Raw genomic sequence first — 22,428 nt, 5'->3', positions numbered from 1 at the left:
GCCAAAAGGCACACTCAGCTACCCAAACCACCATGCGAGAGTTAACACAACAGAAGCAAACACAAAAGAGAACAACACCATAGAGAGAGAAAAAAATATTCTTTATTGATTCATGAAAATATCATCATACATGCCCAGCTATAAGGCCTTCTGGGTTATGGCCAGATACAAATACATTCATGATCTAAGATCCAGCTTCAAATCCACACTTTCTAGCTCTGCTCTCCAATTATCTCTTAAAACTGCTCTAGCTCTAAGCCTAAGCACTCTATTTATACTAGCCAAAATGACTTATAGATCATTCTAGAACATAGAGAAGCCACAAGTTGGCTCCCAACAAATATTAAATACCCATCATGAAAATAAACCTAACATTAAATACTTGAAGAGCCACAAGTCGACTTGCATCAGCAATTAAATGTCTTGAAATCTATATTTGAGAAAAATTGCGATATCTCCTAGCTTTGATTGAATTAGAACTTGCGTGTCAAACTCTGGGTAGTATTTTAGGTCCTCTATAGCCCCTTAAGTGCACAAAGGCTGATTCACTAAGGATAAGTGTACATCCATCCCGAAAGTCAAGCACAGAAAACTATCGTGCAGAACTACCAAAAATTGATACTCTGGGAGAATTTCCATATCTCCCAACTTATAAGGAATTAGGACTTGCTCCTTTCACACAAGGAAGTAATCTAGACCCTCCTCGATCCCTAAAAAGTGCATCCTCTCATTCAACCCAAAACAAGAAAACACAATTTCAACAAAACACAGTTTCAACAGTAAGGTAAAAATTGAAAACATGCAGGATAGTAGTGCAACCCAGGATGCTCCTACATTAGACAACCAGGGTTGGAAGAAATGATTCTCTTGAATCATTGAGATGTCACAATCTGAGCTAAATCCAACTCAGATTGAGAAATCCATGAAGCATCTTCCATAGGTCCATTCTTCCACTTCACCAAATATTCATAATAATCTTTTCCCCTTGTGCTCTTACCAATTCTCTGATCTAATATTTGTTCAACTTCTTCAATCTGCTTCTTAAGATAATCCTCTGATACAATAACTTCATCATCTGATTCATGATATTTGTATAAATCAACAACATTGAATATAAGAGATATATCCATGTTATCAGGTAACTCAATTTTATAGGCGTTTCCACTATCAAATCTTCAGCTTACTATATGTTCCAACAGGAAATCTTCATTTTTAAAGATGAACCATCACCTCATCACCAACTTGAAAATCATGATGTCTCCTAGACTAATCATGATGTCTCCTAGACTGATTAGAATTCTCCTTATACTTATGATTACTTTGTTCTATCCTCAACTTCACTTCCTTATGTAAAGATTTCATAAAATCAACAAATTCTTCTCTTGTAACACTTCTCTTTTCTTCGCCAACAATATCTCTTAAATCTAATACTCCTCTAGGATGCATTCTAGTAATAATCTCAAAAGGTGTCTTCCCTATACTCCTATTCATAGAATTATTATATGCAAATTCAGCTTGTGCTAATACCATCTCTCAATTACTTGGCTTATTCCCAACTAAACATCTCAACAAATTACCCAAGCTTCTATTTACAACCTTTGTCTGTCCATCTGTCTGCGGATGGAATGTAGAACTAAACTTCAATTCAGTAGCCATCATCTTCCACAAAGTCTTCCAAAAATAACCAACAAACTTACTGTCTTTGTCAGAAATAATGCTTCTTGGTAATCTATGCAATCTCACAATCTCTTTAAAGAAAAGTTCGGCAACATGCTTAGCATTTGATGTTTTCTTACATGGTATGAAATGAGCTATTTTAGAAAATTTGTCCACTACAACAAATATGGAATCATACCCCTTCACTATCTTAGGTAATCCAAGAACAAAATCCATATTGATGTCACTCCAAAGTTTCTCAGGAATAGAAATAGGTGTATACAATCTAGTATTCTGACTCACTCCTTTAGCAACTTGACAAACTCTATAAATCTTTACAAATTTCTCAACATCCTTATACATTTGTGGCCAATAATACTTTTCTTTTAGCAAAAATAAATTCCAAAATGTCTAACCAATCCACCACTATGCTTTTCCTTAATCAAATTCAACCTCATAGAACTTCTAGGAATACACAACTAAATACCCTTGAACAACATACATTCTTGAATTAAATACTCATCATACTTATGTGATTTGTCAGATTTGGTGCTCTACACTCTCTCCACACCTCAGAAAAATCAGGATTAGCATTATACAACTCTTTCAATTCATCAAAACCAAAAACTTCAACCTTCATTTTAGTAAAAAAAAGAATGCCTTCTACTCAATGCATCAACAACTCTGTTAGTAACTCCACTCTTGTGCTTAATGACATGTAAAATTCTGCAAATATTCAACCCACTTCATATGTCTCTGATTCAATCTATGTTGACTTTCCAAGTATTGCAAAATTTTATGATCAGCATACAACACAAACTCTTTAGGAATCAAATAATGTTCCCACTTCTTTAATGCTTAAACAATAGCATAAAATTCTTGATCATACACATAATACTTCTTTTTAGCATCATTCAACTTCTCACTAAAGAAAGCAATATTTTTACCTTCTTGACTTAATACAACTCCTATTGCATTACCATTTGCATCACATTCAACTTGAAATACTTTGTTGAAATCAGGCAAAGCCCATATAGGTAATTCAACAACCTTTTGTTTCAAAGTCTCAAAACTTTTATCAGGTCCATGTGTCCACCTAAATTCCTTTTTATCTCCCCTCATTGTCTCAGTCATAACATTACAAACAACACTGAAATTCTTTATAAACTTTCTATAAAAACTAGCCAAACCATGAAATGATCTTACCTAATCCATATTCTCAGGTGTAGGCCATTCCAAAACTACTTTAACCTTCTCAGGATCATCAACAAAAAACATAAAATAATTGGACTCAAGAATAGGAGTGGCCATAATGCCACATATATCATCATGAACAAGTTGAAGTACTTGAGAAGTTTGCCATGAATCATTATTGGTGAAAGGTGTGTGATGTTTCTTCCTAGCCTAGTATGCATCACAATCTCCAAGTTGTCAAGTCTGAATCTTTGATAAATTGAGAACAAGCTCTTCCTGAGTAGGCAGAGAGAGATAATACACATTTAAGTTCCCATACCACTGATGCCAAAGTGTGCTAATGAAGGACCAATGAGAAACCATAGCTAAGTCTTGAGAATCACTAGAATCAGTAAGTTGGAAAAAATCATGATCCTCAAGTCCCATTGCAACAATTGATCGAGTTGCCCTATCAATGATGGTACATTGATGTGAATTGAAGGTGACATCCAAGTGTGGAGAATGTCGTAGTAACTGACTAACTAAGAGTAGATTTAGTTCAATCCCTAGAACATAGTACAGATTAAGGAAAATGAGATTCCTCTCAATAGACTAAATCTGAATGTTGCCTTTACTGAAAATGACATACTCTTCTCTACCACAAAAAATAATAGAATATAAGTAAGGATAGTAGTCAGTGAACTAGTCTCTGTAGTGTGTGAAATGATGAGAGGAAATTGATTCAATTTACCAGGCATACAACTTCACATGATCTATAAGTCTTTTAGCCATGAAGGCGTGAAAGGAAGATTCTATTTTTTTAGCATGCTCTACACTATTTTCTTTGGGCTACGATCCCGATTGCTTAGATTTGGAAGCTATGCATTTTTTAAATTCAACCTTCATGCAACCAAACTTGTGGTAATAGTTGCATCGAATGTTCTTCTTTCAGAAGCCTTTTGAATTTGGAGTAGAGGATTTCTACTGAGACAACTAATGAGACTTTCCTTTATCCTTTTGAAAGGATTTAGCTACAAAGGCTTGCTCTGAGGAGGTGGAGTTGGAACTGCTACTGAACTATTGTTTCAAGTGATTTGGTTGAAGGAGTGTGCAAAGATTTATGAATTTCATATCAACATTAGAAAAAGTAATGTTGAGAGTCTTGATAAAATGCTCATAGGACTTGGGAAAACTTTTGAGGATTATGACCACAATGTCCTCTTCCTCCATCTTATGACCAATGGCAAGAAACTAATCATAGATTTCCTGAAATACAAGAAATGCATCTGATTTCTTTTTAAGAAAATACATCCACATTTTTTCTACTGAAATCATCAACAAAAAACATAAAATAATTGGACCCAAGAATAGGAGTAGCCATAATGCCACATATATCAGCATGAACAAGTTGAAGTACTTGAGAAGTTTGCCATGAATCATTATTGGTGAAAGGTGTGTGATGTTTCTTCCTAGCCTAGTATGCATCACAAACTTCAAGCTGTCAAGTCTGAATCTTTGACAAATTGAGAACAAGCTCTTCCTGAGCATGTAGAGAGAGATAATACACATTTAAGTTCCCATACCGCTGATGCCAAAGTGTGCTAACAAAGGACCAATGAGAAACCATAGCTAAGTCTTGAGAATCACTAGAATCAGTAAGTTGGAAAAAAGCATGATCCTCAAGTCCCATTGCAACAATTGACCTAGTTGCCCTATCAGTGATGGTACACTGATGTGAATTGAAGGTGACATCCAAGTGTGGAGAATGCCATAGTAATTGAATAACTAAGAGTAGATTTAGTTCAAACCTCGGAACATAGTATAGATCGAGGAAAATGAGATTCCTCTCAAAAGACTGAATTTGAATGTTGCCTTTACTGAAAATGACATACTCTTCTCTACCACAACAAATATTAGAATATAAGTAAGGATGATAGTTAGTGAACCAGTCTCTGTAGTGGGTGAAATGATGAGAGGCAATTGATTCAATTTACCAAGCATAAAACTTCACATGATCTATAAGTCTTTTAGCCATGAAGGCATGAAAGGAAGATTCTATTTGTTCAACATGCTCTACACTATTTTCTTTGGGCTACGATCCTAATTGCTTAGATTTGGAAGCTACACATTTTTGAAATTCAATGTTCACATGACCAAACTTGTGGTAATAATTGCATCAAATGTTCTTCTTTCAGAAGCCTATTGAATTTGGAGTAGAGGATTTCTACTAAGAAGACTACTGATACTTTCCTTTATCCTTTTGAAAGGATTTAGCTACAAAGGCTTGCTCTAAGGAGGTGGAGTTGGAACTACTACTGAACTGTTGTTTTTAGTGATCTAGTTGAAAGAGTGTACAAAGATTTATGAATTTCATATCAACATCAGAAAAAGTAATGTTGAGAGTCTTAATAAAATGCTCATAGGACTTGGGAAAAATTTTGAGGGTTATGACCACAATGTCCTCTTCCTCCATCTTACAACCAATGGCAAGCAACTGATCATAGATTTCTCGAATCCTATTCAAGTGAGCATGGACAGATGTTCACTCATCCATGATAGTAGAAAAATGGCCATAAGAAACATATATCTCAGAAAAATAATTTCAAAAAAATATTGCTCTAAAATTTTGAATAGGAAATTATAATATTTTTCAAAAAAATTGAAAGAATTTGCCCCATTGGTAAATATTTTCTTATTATTAATAGAGACCGATAGGTTAATATATACAAAAAAATCAAGTGATGTTTCTTTAGGAAATGATTGTAAAGAATAGAAATATTCTATTCTATCTAAAACAAAGCTAAAGAAGGCTAACATAAAACTAAAACTAACTAAATATTAGAAACATTCTAATATTTACAATAGATTACTAATAGATAACCATTAACTAATAATAAATGCTTATCTATTATCATAATAACAACCAGGCATGTTGGATGTAAATCTTATGATTCTATTATGAGAATATATGTTGTTTTGAATCTGAATCTTTGAGTTATTGTTATATTTCCATTGTGTGGTTATGCACACCATGATCTTGTACATACACTTATTGTGTATATTTTATCTCTTGGCATTATTCACCTTACTAGTTATTAAAGTTGGATTTGATAAGTTATTTTTATGCTTAACTAAGAACATAATTGATTTACCCCCCCCCTCCCCCCTGTTGTATTGGTGGACTTTACTTTCTAACATTTCTTTGATATTGTTTTGGTTTATTATTGGCATCCATTCATCCTACTTGGGTCGGATGAATCTAACTTGATTTAAATTGAAAGTCATGTTTTGAAGCCCTTCTTTAGCTTGCATTGAATGACTTAGAGTGAAACTAGTTAGTTAATAAATTCATCTCACATAGTTTACATTATTAAATTCATTGATTTCATTCTCCCCCCCCCCCCCTAAACATTTTGGTGAAATCAACATGTCATTGCTTTTTTTTAATGGAGTTAGATCCATTGAACTTACTTATCTTGCATTGGTTTCACCTAAACATTTTGTTGAACCCAACACTTTCCCTTCCTTATTTGATTTTTGAGTTAGATTCCTTTGTTGTGCATCTAGATATAAATTGTATGATATTGTTTTCATTAGTGGTATTAATATATCCTTTTTAATTTACATTTTTAATATATTTACTTGGTCAAAATGGAAAAACAAAATTTCGCATCTTGCATAGTCATTTCGATTGAGTGGTCTTACTTTTCAAGTTTTCTTCATGGTCTTAAGGATATTCAATTTCGTGCATATGATGATACTTCATTGTTTTCTTTCATCAAGGCTCCTCTTTTAAAACATGGTGTTGATTAAGATCTAGTGAGTCATGATTTTCCTAACCTTGATGATGCTACTATTTGGGTCATGAACTTCAATTGATAGGGATATTGACTTCTCTGTCCCTTATGAACTTTTTTAAGTGATGATTTCTCCTCACCAAATGTATGTTCTCTTCTATCCTTGGATGGTTATACTATTTGGAATGAACCTCTATAAGGTAATGTTGACTATTTCTTTCTTAAGAAAAAGATAACAAGGTTGTTACCTTTTATTTTAAAAATTATTCTTCTTCTCCTAACACATCCCCTCCTCTTACATCCATTTTTATCCTAGTAGATTAAGCATTGATGGAAGTTCATAGTCCCTATTTTAAGAATTCCTTGGGAAAAGTGGATGATATCAAACTTTTTAATGCTGTCACTTCTAACTATAATCGTAGGAACAATAAAGAGCTTCATCAGGATTACATTATTGATATTCATGAACCTCATAATTATTCTCTCATCTCCCTTAAAGGTTGTCCTTCCATACCTCTTATAGGGGAACCTAGAAATGTTATAGTTTATCATGTGTGTGTCACACCTATTATGCAAGGAATGATCCTCTACCTCATACACTCCCACCTTCATAGCCCATTCTTCCTCTTCCTATTTGGATTAACATGACATAAAAAAAAATTACATGCAAACATAACCAATATCAAAGAATAATAAAGAACACAAAAGAGAACACAAGATACAAATATTTAATGTAGTTCACCCAATCCTTGGGCCACATCCACCAATCAATGAATCCAATATTCTTATTATCCAGTAATTACAATCAAATTACAATTTGTAATCCCTTACATCTCAATCTCTACAAGAAGTTACTAATTCATCATACATTATAAAATCCCTAACCCTAAGCCATTTTATAAATTTTTTTTTTGCTTACAAAATTAGCGCTAGAATAAACCAACCAATAGAAAAATATAACTCTCATAACCTTTTATAATAGTAAATTGATTTTTTGGCTTCAAGGTTGCTTCTCTTCGACCCTACCTTGTATCACAACAAGGAGTGCGCCTTGGGCTGTTGACTCCAAGACCTTGCAAGGGTCGCTACCCTTGACCCTGCGTAGGGTGTTGCTCGATGACCCTGCAAGGTGAATTATCCCTTGACCCCTAGAGCATGGGGGAGTTTACTCTAAACCCCCATAGTAATGTTTGAGAAGAAACTATACCAAATGAAGTGGGGGAAAAATTAACCTCCAAGTCTGATTAGGCTCCATATAACAACACCACCACCCCATATTTCTCAAAATCTTGGAATGGAATATGTTGTGGTGGCACAATTATGTAATACACCTACCCATATTTCCTTTTCAAATCTTCTTAAAACATCCCCTACATATTATGATCAAGCCCTACAAAAATATTTAGCCACTCTTCTAGATACACCTCCTAATTAAGAGAACATCAATACCCTTTTGCAATGCATAAATGTCACCCCTATCACAACTCAAATTGTGTTTACTCATGGTGATTTTCCTTCTAATAAATTCAAGATCTCTATGATGCACTTATGGTAGCTATCATCATCAATGGTAACATCATTCGAAGGACCTTAATTGATAATGTGTATGGGCTTAAAGTTTGTAGCATGGACATGCTCAAACAAACTTAAGTTGATCCTTCAAATATCCAACCTCACAATGTGGCTATTCATGATTTTGGTAATATTTCTAAGAAAACCTTAGGTTTATTCACTTTACCTATCAAATTAGGTCTGCCTATGTTGGATACTCTCATTCATGTCATGCTTGGACCACTTAATTAGAACCTTCTATTGGGTAGATCTTGGTTACATGATATGCATGTTATTCCTTCAACTCTTTATCAAAAAGTTAAGCTTTTCTCTAGTAATATGATGTACATTTCATGTGGATGATAGGCCAAATAGTTTTCTAAATATTGAGGAAAAAAAAGATCAAGAATATAACACTAATCCTCCTTCTAAAAGTGTACTTTTAGAAGATGATTGAGAATCCTTAGATTTCTCACTGACTTTTATTGGGAGTATAGAGTTTCTGACTTTCTATTTATGAAATTAAAAAAAATCCTCTTTCTAATAACTTTTTTGTCTGGTCAACTCATGATGAATCTACCAAACCTACTTGTGGTAACATAGTAATAAAATAAGCCCCATTATCTCCTTCTCATATGGCTTCTTCTTGTAGTCATAGTTATCATTCATTAGCAAAGTATGGATTCAATGAGAATGGAAGTGGTAAACAAAAGCAAGGAAATGTAGTGCCCTTAAGTAACAAGGACCATGAGAATTCTTATAAGCCACAAGTAGTCAACACAATTTTGGATCCTAATGTAGGATGTGTGCAACAAAGCATTGAATATTTTTTTTTTTCCACATCCTCTCCTTCATGTAATATATCTACTTCTATTAGTCAAGAGATGGTTTTTACTAAATTTCTTTATGCTAAGGTGATTACTAGACCTAAATGTAAAAATAAATATAGTCAACAATTTATGAATCTTCTATTTTTCATGTATCATTTCTAACTTGGTGACTCTAATAATGATTATCAAGATTTACATTACTAGATTTAACAACTCATTGATAATGAGGTTGTTCACATGTCTCCTTATAATGAGATCTAATTTAATAATCATTCCTTTACAAATAATCTAAGTCCCTATTATGTTTCTCTACACCATGTAACATTGTTAGCCTATATATTGGGGGTGTATACAAAAAGTATGAAAAACTGTATAAAATTTTATATTTGTAAGATCCAATGGATTTGAATCTCCAAATGGAGACTTATAGATTCATATTCATAATGTGAAATAATCCAATGATAGTGAAGATAGCTCTCAAATGGAGAAAAAAAGACCCAAGTGCACTATGGGATTGAAGATTGAATAAGATAGAATGCAATATATTTTCAAGCATCAAAATATCTTCATGACTGCATGCATGATAAAGAAAATAGTAAGCTAATGTAAGATGCAAAAAATGAAAGTAAATTATAAAATAACATGGATACATGATTACTATGTCATGCTAATTAAGCTAGATTCTCTAAGTTGGAATGCAAGAAGGAAATGACAAAAAAATATAAAGGATAATACAAAATCTCTGAATAAATGCTCAATAAGTCAAATCAAAAAGTAGAAGCGTACCCCTAGCACAAATCAAGATGTATCAAAAGATGAGGAGAGACCATCCTTTAAAGGATTTGGAAATGAGTGGACAATTAAGATTAAGAGGCAAAAGAATGCGCAATGGTAGAGGTTGATTCTTGGTTGATCCATATGCTCGTTTCTTAAGAGGAAAAAGCATAGGATAAGATTAAGAGGAAAAATAATGAATGGTTGAGATAAAAGGGCAAACAAGCTTTTGGAAAATTCTAAGACTCCCTCATTGAAAAGTGCACTCAATTGGTGGGATTTTTTTTTCTTTGTTATTTAATCTTTTTTCCATATGCACTTAAGATAAAGGGGACATTTTATTTAATTAAAAGGGGATATATCCTTTTAATAAAATAAACTTAGAATAAAGTGGTCAAAATTTAGGATATAATTAAATAAATAATTATGTGATGATCTAATCAATGATTATTGATTTTTAATCATGCAAAATTGATTTAATGCACAATAGACGTCTAGTATTTGATTTATATTACTCAGAAAGGGGCTTATCGTTTAATAGACAAAAAAATGGGTGATTAAGTTTGCCCCTATTTAAGTCATTGTGTAGGAAGAACATTGAGTCAAAGAATATGACGATGCCAAATATTTCTTTTGTGATGAACCATCCTGAGATGAATTGACTCCAAAATTGATTGAATGTAGGGTAGAAAGATTAACTCTAAACTTGATTAAACATGAATAAGGAAATTTTTAGAGCACTTGTTCCGAACTTGATCAAACAAAATGATAGTTACACCAAATCAAAATTTGATTGAACTAGAATCGATGGGAAAAGCATGAATGGACACTAATACATGTGACACTTTTTTTTAATGGAAATTTGCGATGATGGGGAAAAATCTAGTGTAAATTGGTGTTTTTTTTTTCATGTGTTCTTGATAGCATTGTAATTACAACTCCAAGATTTTAGTGGAATTGCAATTATGATGCTAATGGAAATACATTTTAAAAATATATATGTACCAAAATCATTTTAATTTTATTCCATGAACAACATGAAAAATTATGATTATGATAAGGGTTTTATGAATGCATTGAATTACCCCATGTGCTTAGCCCTTGGAGCTCTTTCATGGGTGGTAGTTTTGTGTATGTGCAATGCAATTTAAAGATAGAAATGTCAGTGCAATAAAATCAGTTATGTAATTAATGTATCCATTGGCTCGTGGTGCTCCTTGCATTTATGACTACAGAGGAAGCATTCTTATTGTTTAATTCCTAGGTTGAACTTTTTCATCTCCTATTTTAAAAGATAAATAGACACACTCATGCATAATCTTCAAATATTTATAAACCTTGCATCTTTTTGAAACTACTATACATGTATACATAGAATTTGGTTGAAGGATAATAATTAGTTTCCAACCATGCATAAAATCTAGTAAGAAGTACAATAATTAGTTGTCAAATAATAAATAAATTACAAAGATTAATTTCTACAGTTTATCATTATACTTTATTTTATTTTTAGATTCAATTATTTGAAAAAATTCTTTGTATCAATATTTATGATAGTATCAAGATAAGAGAGTTGTAAGAATCCTTTTTATAGTTTTTACAAAAGGAAAAGTTAACTTTGTTGCAGTAAAGGAGTACTAAACTTATATCCTTGTAATATAAAGTTTGAAAAGTTATCTCTATTATCTCTCCTTGTAGTCTTAAATGGTATCCCTAAAGGGTAGATATGAGAATTACCAATTTAGTAAAGGAATTGAAACCATTACTTTGGCATCCCAAACTAATCAACCATATAAAAAATTGATGTTGAAGATCTTATAGGTAGCTTATTATTTAATGATAAGATCATTTTAGAGGTCAACTAATCATCTCATGAGAATGATGTTGCAGACTTAATCAACTTGGACATCTTATGCCAAGTTTATTGCATTTTTACTTCATGACATAAAAGACAATCTTTCACATTTGGTTGAATAACCAGCTGAAGCCCCCATCTTTCCTCTCAAAAGCATAGTTTGGTAAGCTCCAAATATATGCATTTATTTCATCAATGATGTTTTTCACATATCCACAAAATCTTAGTGCTAGCTATTTGGGCAATACATTTTCATCTCATTACTTAAATAGAAAGTCACCATTCAACAAAATAAGTAGGTTACTCCTAATTGAAATGAAAAGGATCCACTTAAGGCCTATGAAGAAAGTCCCAGGTGATAAAGTCCCTTATATAATCTAAATGTTGAGTAACATGGATCATTTTCTACAAATGTACTAACATAGCCATTGTAATTGATGTTCTCCAAATGCATATTCGAATCTCATATAAATATGAGAGGAGGAGACATGTCTCATGAAGAGACATGTCTCTATGGTGTAATCATCATTTAAATAATATTATATTAACATGAATAATAATAATATATATAACTACACACACACACACACACACACACACACACACACACACACACACACAAAATAATTTATATGTATTATATAAAATAATATATATTATTAACATGAATAAGTATATATAGGAAATGATGATTACCAATTAAAATAATGTATATTAAATCAAATCAATCCGATTGAAGCTACAACTTTAACACTCCCTCTTAGTTAGTGAGGATTGATATAGAACACATTATGCTCTCAAGTATGTGAAGAGATATCATCTCACCTTTTATAACACACAATTGAACTAAATTCCATAACTTTAATATAAGCTTAAACACCACCTTAAGTTTGGTCTATAATAGTAACTATGTCATGGTGTCTGACAAGATCTGACCTAAAGAACCATAACAAGTTGGTTATCTTGATGTCTGGAAGAATCCAGCCCAAAGAACCATGATGATTTGGTTATCATAGTGTTCAATAAAAATATAGCCTAAAGAACCATGATAACAGGTCTACTTTTTATAAGATTGCCACTTTACAATGATTATCTTCTATTTGTTCATTATCAGGATTTCCAACACTTTGGGACAACTTAATAAAATCTGTCATGAGATAATAGGTCTACCATTTATAAGATCGTAATCTTACAATGATTACCTTCTATTTATATATGTCAGTGAATGATCACCACCTTTCATTACATATCATATGTAAATAGTAACCACCATTGTTGATATCTGATTGAAAATATCATTTGAAAAGAGTATTGTTAAGAAGGATATTGTTGAAGAAGACTATGTGTTTCAATCATTATTTTTTCACTAATGTCAAACCTGCTATTTGCTGATAAGATAATTGCTTATATATTTCAAGTACTATCACTTAGTTGATTGATGAAGAAGATTTGATCAACAAGATGTAACAAAAGTACCTAGAGAAAAGGTTGAGTTATGATTATGTAATAAAGTACAAGGATCAATTAAGACAATGATATAATAATGTATTGATGATCTACTTGAGGTTATAAAATGGTTGGCTACACTTAGAAAGTTCAGAAGAATAAGTTAAACAAAGTTCATTTGCCAAGCTTGACCAAGTGGATAGTAGGTGCTAAGCAAAGTTAATTCAAGTTGAGCAAAAAATTAGTTGGAGCTGAGTGAAAGAAAATTCTAGTGGATGCCGAGCAAAAAAAAAGATGCCGAGTAAATTTCAGTTGATGCCAAGCACCAGTCAAATCTAGTTGATGCCAAGTGATTTTATAGTTGATGCCGAGTGCCATAGTATGTGCCAAGCATTAGAAGATTGATAATGCCAAGCTATTGCATTATGAAAAAGATCAAAGATTTTCCAAATAAAAGTCGACGAGTTTTTTTTCTTGGAACTTGTGAATCAAGAGGAAGATAAGATTGATGAGCTAGTGGCACACAATCTTATGTAAACCGTTTTGGAGGCTAATTCAAATGGATTCTAAGAGAAGTTTCTAGAAAGGACAAGATATGAGGTAGATACATTGTATCCTACCTAATCCATCTAAAACCCTAATTTAGACGAGGGATAATCAGTGGAAAAATGTTCTAATTTCCTATATATAGGAATGTTTGGTCATGAAGCACAGAGAGTTAGAGAGTTAGGTGTGAGAACTTGAGGAGAAGGAGAAAGGGGTTTTGCTTCATCAAGTGACCCAAGAGAAGAGTCTACAATGGTGTACTAAGTAAGAAGGCTTAAGAAGATGAATGCTTGAAGGGTGAACAAGCTGTTAGAGCTACAAAGAATGGAAGCCAAGTAGAATTGAGGACTGAACAAAGATCTGTAATCTGTAAGTGAAGTTGTAAGTTGTAAGTTGTATAAGATCAAAGCTCTACTGTTACTTTCTAACAATTGTATCAGTCTAGGGTAAATAATTTGGAGTAAGGTTGACTTAACAATCATTAGAAAATCCTTTAATAGGGTGACATTCCAAGTGAATGGCCTAAAGTCCTCTAACAAGGCTCACTTTTAACAAGGTGATTGAAATCCCTTAATCGGGTCACATTCAACAATGTGTATTGTAACCTTTAATAGAGGAGGCCTTTCATAGGGCATCACTTCAGAAGAGTGAAAAAGGAGTAGCATGTTATCAGTGGTTTTTCCCAAATTGGGTTTCCATGTTAAATCATTGTGTCAAATGCAGTGATGAATGTATTGTATTTCATGCTTTATATTTCTGCAAGATTGACTTAACAACAACATATAAGTTTTAGTAGATGCACAATGAATGCATGAATGGGTATGAATGTTTTATGGGTTTGTTAAATTGTGACAAAAGTATTATTTGTACATCTGGACCTTTAATAATTGATTCATCCCCCACCTCTCAGTTATTCTAAAAGAATTCCAACAATTGGTATCAGATCCATCTTCTTAAGAGTATTAGTTTTAAGGTACTAGAAGCACAAAAATCAAGATGTCAAAAAAAGAAGTACCCAAGCTCAATAGAAATAACTTTCCTGCATGGCAAAGTTTGATGAAGCTACACCTTGGAGGACTTGGAGATCATGCACAATCTTCCATTACAGTGGAGCATGTTGATTCAATAGAAGCCCTAACTACTGAAGATATGAGGAAAAAGAAATAACACAATCAAACGATGTTGGAGATTGCCTCTGCCCTAAGTTATGCCAAATTTGATGATATCAAAGGACGTGACAGTGCAAAGAAGATGTGGGATGCCTTGGCCACCATCTATGGAGGAGACAAGAATGTTCAAAGAGCCAAGTTAGAGAGTCTCAGAGGTAAGTTTGATGACATGAGAATGGAAGAAGATGAGAATATTGCTCAATATGTTGCTAGGATAAAAGAAGTTGTTAGTGCAATAAAAGGTACTACTGGTAAAATAGATGATGATACTGTGCTAAGTAAAGTCTTGAGAACATTACTGCCTATTTATGCCATTAGAGTTTCTGCAATCCAAGAGTTAAGATGTATACCAAGAAATGATCTAACTCTTGAAGATCTAGTGGGTAGACTCACTACTTTTGAGCTATCTAATTTTGATGACTACAAATCAGAGAGTATTGAATCAACTTTCAAAGCAAAATTGTTATTGAAGGATTCTGAAGAGGTAAAGCAGAAAAAGAAGAAAAGAAAGATAAAATATGCATCTAGTGACAACAACATAGATGAGGAAGACATTGAACAATTGGAAGCATTACTGACAAGAAGATTTCATGGAGGAAAAGACAAGTTCAAAGGTAAGTTACCCATCATTTGTTTCAATTGCAATGAAGTTGGTCATATTGCTGCAAGATGTACACAGTAGAAGAACTATAGAGAAGGAAACAAGTACAAAAATATAAGAGAAGATGATGGCACAGACTACATAGACAAAGGCACAAAGTCATGCTACATTGCTGATAAACATGATGATGAAGTCGTATATGTTGCAATGAAGGATCAATCTATTGAGGATGAGGCAATTGCACTTGTGACTTGTATGAACAAGAATGATAAATGGATCATTGATAGTGGATGCTCACATCACATGATTGGAGACAAAATTAAGTTTATTACCTTAACTTGTTATGATGGAAATAGTGTAAGGTTTGGTAATGATGCACCATGTTTGATAAAAGAAAAAGGGTCTATCAAACTCATAGACAAGATTTCATGTGACAATGCTTACCATGTTGAAGGATTGAATTATAACTTGTTAAGTGTGTCACAATTGAATAATTTGGGATGCAATTAAGTTTGAAAATAAAATTGCCAATATATATGACACAAATGGAAGCTTGATTGGAAAAGGTAATCAAACTAGAAGTAATATTTTCTATCTGGATATAGAGGATGCTACTTGTCTTATTACAAAATTTGATGATGTATGGCATTGGCACAAGAGATTATGTCATGTTAATTTTGATAATCTAATTAGTATCAGTAACATGAAAAGAGTTAGAGGTTTTTCTAAGTTGAAGAAACCTGATAATATAGTATGCAAACAATGTTAGCTAGGAAAAATGACAAAGTCAAGCTTTAAAAGTAATGTTTATACCTCTAAAGAAATACTAAAAATTGTTCATACTAACTTGTGTGGACCTATTGAAGTGCAAAGCTATAGAGGAGATAAGTACATAATACTATTTGTTGATGATTACTCTAGGATAATGATAGTCATGTTTCTAAAATAGAAATATGATGCTTTTCAAATGTTTAAGTGGTACTTGGCAAGAGTTGAAAAAGAAACAAGTAAAAGTTTGAAATGCTTGAGATTAGACAGAGGAGGAGAATTTACTTTAAATAGTTTGAGATGTTCTATAATGATAGAGGAATCAAAAGATAGACATCTGCACCTAGAAGCCCACCACAAAATGGAGTTGCTGAAAGAAAAAATAGCTCTATAATGGACTATGCCAGAACACTTATGTTGGAGAAGAATGTTGCTCTGAAATACTGGAAAGAAGCTATAAGTATTGCTGTATATACCTTAAACTGTGTGCAAGTAAAGAAAGGTACTCATTCAACACTTTTTAAACTATGATATGGATATCCACCTAATGTGAAATACTTTAAGGTGTTTGGAAGAAAATGTTATATTCTTAAAGATATTAGGAGTGGAAAGTTTGATGCAAAGAGTGAAGAAGGTATATTCCTTGGTTACTTCACAAGAAGTAAAGCTTATAAGTGTTTAAATACTAACACTAACAAAATTGTGAAAAGTGCAAATGTGAATTTTGATGAATTTACAGAAGTACATGAGGCTAAACCTACAGAAGAACTAGAAGAATACAAATCATTTGTATACTTCTATTAAGGACTGCTTGCTAAAGAAGATGCTGCAAATCAAGTTGCAAACCAACAAAAAGTCTCAGTAATTGTCGAGTCACAACCTATGAATGCAAAGTTGCATTTAGGAACCAAGCTATATTTAGATACCGAGTTGTAGAATGAAGAAAATGCACATTCTAATTTTGAGATCAGTATACATGAAAGAGATACTAAAATACCTGATAGAGATGTATACAGTGACATTGAAACTGAGAGACAAAATATAGTTACAAGAACTGAACCAAGATTATCCAAATATGTCAAAAGACATCATCTTGCAGATCAAATCATTGGAGACAAAGATGCAAGGCCAATGAAAAGAAATAGATTGAGAAGTGAATCATGTTTGTTAAGCATGAAGGAACTTAAGAAAATAAAGGATGCATTGGAAGATGATGACTAGTACAAGGCTATGGAAGAAGATATTCAACAAATAGAGAAGAACAAAACATGGAGTCTAGTTCCTAGACCAGAAGACAAGAATGTGATTGGCACCAAATGGGTATTTAGAAACAAGCTAGATGAGAATGGTGAAGTGACAAGGAACAAATCAAGACTAGTTTGCAAAGGATATGCACAGGAAGAAGGAATTGACTATGGTGAGACATTTGCCCCTGTTGAAAAATTTTTAAGAAGTGAGAATTCTACTTGCTTATGCTGCATACAAGGGTTTCAAAGTTTATCAGATGGATGTTAAATCTGCATTTTTGAATGGCATACTAGAAGATGAAGTCTACATAGAACAGCCAAAAGGATTTGTTGATAAAAATAATAAGAACATGATATATAGACTGCACAAAACCTTATATGAATTGAAACAAGCCCCAAGAGCATGGTATGAGAGACTTCATACTTATCTTGTGAAGATTGGATTTGAAAGGACTGATGATAATAATAATTTGTACATGAAGACAGATAAGGACAAAGGTATACTATTATCTGAAATATTTATTAATGATATCGTATTTGGAGGACAAGATGCTTTGTGTAAGGACTTTGCAAATCAGATGAAGCAAGAATTTGAAATGTTAATATTTGGAGAGATCATATTCTTTGTGGGATTAGACGTATATAAGATGAAATATGGTATATATATCAATCAGTCAAAATATGTCAAAGAGATATTGAAGACATTTGGACTAGAGGATTCCAAACCAATAAGTACACCTATGGTGATAGGACTCAAGCTATCAAAGAATGATGATTTAGTTGAGGTGAATCAAACATTATATAGATCCATTATTGGAAAATTGCAATATGTAGTACATAGTAGACCTAATATTGTATTAGCTATTGGGATAGTTGCAAGATTCTCTACAAATCCCAGAGAGAATCACTTGATGGATGTAAAGAGAATAATGAGATACTTAAAATGAATATAAATTTTTGGTTTATATTATAAAAAAAATGAAAAATTTGAACTGAGAGCCTACACTGATGTTGATTGGGCTAGAAACATTAATGACATAAAGAGCACTAGTGGAGGAGCATTCTTCTTAGGTAAAAGACTAGTTATATGGACTAGCAAGAAGTAGAGTTATACTACCAATCTACTGCTAAAGCAGAATATGTTGTTGCTGCTATTAATTGTACAAACATTGTGTGGATCAAATAGCTATTTAAGGAAATGAAAGAAGAAATCACAGAACTAGTGACACTTTATTGTGATAATACAAGTGCTATCAATATATCAAAGAATCCTGTGATGCATACAAAGACAAAGCTCATTGCAATCAAGTATCATTATGTAAGGGAACTGGTTCAAGATAAAGAGGTGAAGATGGAATATGTTAACACAAAGGAGAAAATTGCTAATATCTTCACAAAAGCATTACCTAAAAATGTTTATGAGTATCTAAGAGGTAAACTAGGGGTGATACCCCTATCAAAGGCTATGCCAGAGATAAAGGGAGTGCCTTGCATCAAACAAGTTGATACAAATTGATGCCGTGGATCTTACTTTAGGAACTACCTAAAGTAATCATCGAATTGGAACTATAAATTAGTCACAAGTAAGGTGACAGAGGGAGAAATTGAAGAACTTGCAAAAGCCTATATTTTCATATATTAAAAATGCCAAGTGTTAGTATATATTTTTTGGCATTGTTGCCGAAGAGGGAGAAAATACATTAAACTAATCAAGTGCAAGAGGAATAGTGGAGAAAGTACATCATCTGAAGATCAAGAAACAAATAGGGAGACATTGATTAGAGAATTAAAAAGATCATTATTAGAAGGAAATATTCTATTGATCAATTCAGTATGAAAGAGAGGCATAAGAAGGAACTCAAAGGGAGTCATATTTGGTAACCTAATTAGACGATGGGAGTTGCTGATAGAGGGAGAAATTTCAATACAAATTTTCTTTTTGGTATTGTCTTATTGTTTTAACCTACTTAGTTTGATTGAACAAGATGTTCATCATTTGATTGACTTGGTTGACTAGCTTGGTTTGCCATCAATGCCAAAGAGGGTGATTGATGATATCTAATTGAAAAGATCATTTGAAAAGAGTATTGTTAAGAAGGAGATTGTTGAAGAAGACCGTGTTTTAATCATTGTTTTGTCACTAATGTCAAACCTATTATTTTCTGATAAGAAAATTGCTTATATGTTTCAAGTACTATCACTTAGTTGATTGATGAGGAGAATTTGATCAACAAGATGTAACACAAGTACCTAGAGGAAAGGTTGAGTTATGATTATGTAATGAAGTACAAGGATTAGTTAAGAAAGTGATAACATAATGTATTGATGATCTACTTGAAGTTACAAAATTGTTGGCTACACTTAGAACGTTCAAAAGAATAAGTTAAACAAAGTTTATCTGCCAAGCTTGACCAAGTGGATAGTGGGTGCTGAGCAAAGTTAGTTCAAGCCAAGCAAAATGTTAGTTGGAGTTGAGTGAAAGAAAATTCTAGTGAATGCCGAGCAAGAGAGTAGATGCCAAGTAAATTTCAGTTGATGCCAAGCACTAGTGAAATCGAGTTGATGCCGAGTGATTTTATAGTTGATGCCAAGTGAGATAGTATGTGCTAAGCATCAGCAGATTCATAATGCCGAGCTGCTGCATTATGAAAAAGATCAAAGATTTTCTAAATAAAAGCTGATGAGTTTGTTTTCTTGGAACTTGTGAATTAAGAGGAAGATAAGATTGATGAGCTAGTGGCACAAAATATTATGTAAACCATTTTGGAGGTGAATTCAAATGGATTCTAAGAGAAGTTTCTAGAGAGGACAAGATATGGGGTAGATACATTGTATCCTACCTAATCCATCTAAAACCCTAATTTAGACAAGGGATAATGAGTGGGAAAATGTTCTAATTTCCTATATATAGGAATGTTTGGTCATGAAGAAAAGAGAGTTAGAGAGTTTGGTGCGAGAACCTGAGAAGGAGAAGGAGAAAGGGGTTTTTCTTCATCAAGTGACCCAAGAGAAGAGTTTTCAATGGTGTACTAAGCAAGCAGGCTTAAGAAGATGAATGCTTGAAGGGTGAACAAGCTGTTAGAGCTACAAAGAATGGAAGCCAAGTAGAATTGAGGATTGAATAGAGATCTATAACCTGCAAGTGAAGTTGTAAGTTATATGTTGTATCAGATCAAAGCTCTACTGTTACTTTCTAACAATTGTATCAGTCTAGGGTAAATCCTTTGGAGTAAGGTTGACTTAACAATCATTGGAAAATACTTTAATAGGGTGGCATTCCAAGTGAATGGTCTAAAGTCCTCTAACAAGGCTCAATTTCAACAGGGTGATTGAAATCCCTTAACTGGGTCACATTAAGCAGTGTGTATTATAACCTTTAATAGGGTTGGCCTTTCACAAGGCATCAATTCAGAAGAGTGAAAAGGAGTAGCATATTACTAGTAGTTTTTTCCAAATTGGGTTTCCATGTTAAATCATTCTGTCAAATGTGTTGATGAATGTATTGTGTTTCATGCTTTATATTTATACAAGATTGACTTGACAATAACCTATAAGTTTTAGTAGATGCACAATGAATGCATGAATGGGTATGAATGTTTTATATGTTCGTCGAATTCTGAGAAAAGTATTATTTGTACATTCTAACCTTGAATATCTAATTCACCCCCCCCAGTTATTCTAAAATAATTCCAACAACCATGACCCAGTCAGAGGGTAGTACAAAGACTTTCACCTTAATTTTTCTTTCATAGATAAGAATGCATTACAAGGAGTTTCACTTAGAATTTCTCCTCTTAAAGAAGATATCATTCAAAAATGATTGCACCTCAAAACAAACCCCCCTCTGAACAAAGATCCTAAGTTCAGTAGTTACTCCCTTAGAGACTTTCTTCCCCAAGGATTTTAGTTAGACTCACTCTGAATCAGATATCTAATTTTCTAGTGATAAGTCATTACTTCCTCATGAAATACATAGGAGTGCTCCCATCAATACCATGTAGTTACACACATGTATTTCTAGACTTCCTTTGAGTATCAATCTTCTAAGCTCCTACATTGCCTTAGAAGAAGTGTCATACTCCCTCTTAATGTGGAAGAATTTCATAATCTCAATCATCAAAGACGTTTGTTTCAAGAGCCTCACTTTATCCATCTTCATCATTAGGGTCTTTGGAGCTACTATCATTAGATTGTGTCTACACAATATTTGGGAGCATATGTAAAGTACCAACCTTCTCTTCCTATAAGAATATCCTCAAACATAAAGAAAAGTATCGAGGTAGATAACCTTTATAGTATGTATAGAATTACAAATAAGAGAGAGACTACAAAGAGTAGATAAATGTAAAAGATAAAAATACTTATCTTCACATGAAGATTCATAAATCGTATTTTTAGATTGTTTGAGAATGGAACAACTCCCCTCTAAATAAATTAAATATGACAACTCCTTTCTAAGTTCCAACTTTCTCTTTTCATCCATTGAAGGTCCAAACATTCATTTAGTTTAACAGTAGAAGCGAACATGTCCTTCCATTTTATCAAACTCGTCCAAAATATACCAATATCTTTATTAAGTATGATTGTGCCATATGAATGACTCTACAACTCATACATCAAGTTTCATTCATCAATGAGAGACTCATAGATGGTTTAAATGAATTCCTAAAAACTTCATTAACCTCTCAAACCAATTCAAATTTTCTTACAGTAACTTTTACAAATACAAGTGACATCATTTAGAAGTTATCACTTCATCATGATGTACACAGGCAGTAGGCCCATTAAAATCACATGGTCATGATGTACATGAATCATTGTACTCTTGACAGTGACAATTTATTAATCACTAGATATATCCATCTCAACATTGTTTACTCCCTCTTAATCAACAAGAATGAGATCACTAAAGGTTGATTGAATCATATCCTCTATCTTCTCCCTCTTTTTCAAAGTTGCCTCTAATGAAATGCCACTTTTTAAAATTTTGTTTTGTTTTACAAGAACATTCTTGA

This window comes from Cupressus sempervirens, chromosome 5 (genome assembly GCF_028749045.1).
Source record: "Cupressus sempervirens isolate cs-2001-9-10 chromosome 5, ASM2874904v1, whole genome shotgun sequence".
In the NCBI taxonomy this organism is placed as follows: domain Eukaryota; kingdom Viridiplantae; phylum Streptophyta; class Pinopsida; order Cupressales; family Cupressaceae; genus Cupressus; species Cupressus sempervirens.
The sequence above is the reverse complement of the archived record's forward strand: the minus strand, read 5'-3'. Positions refer to the sequence as shown.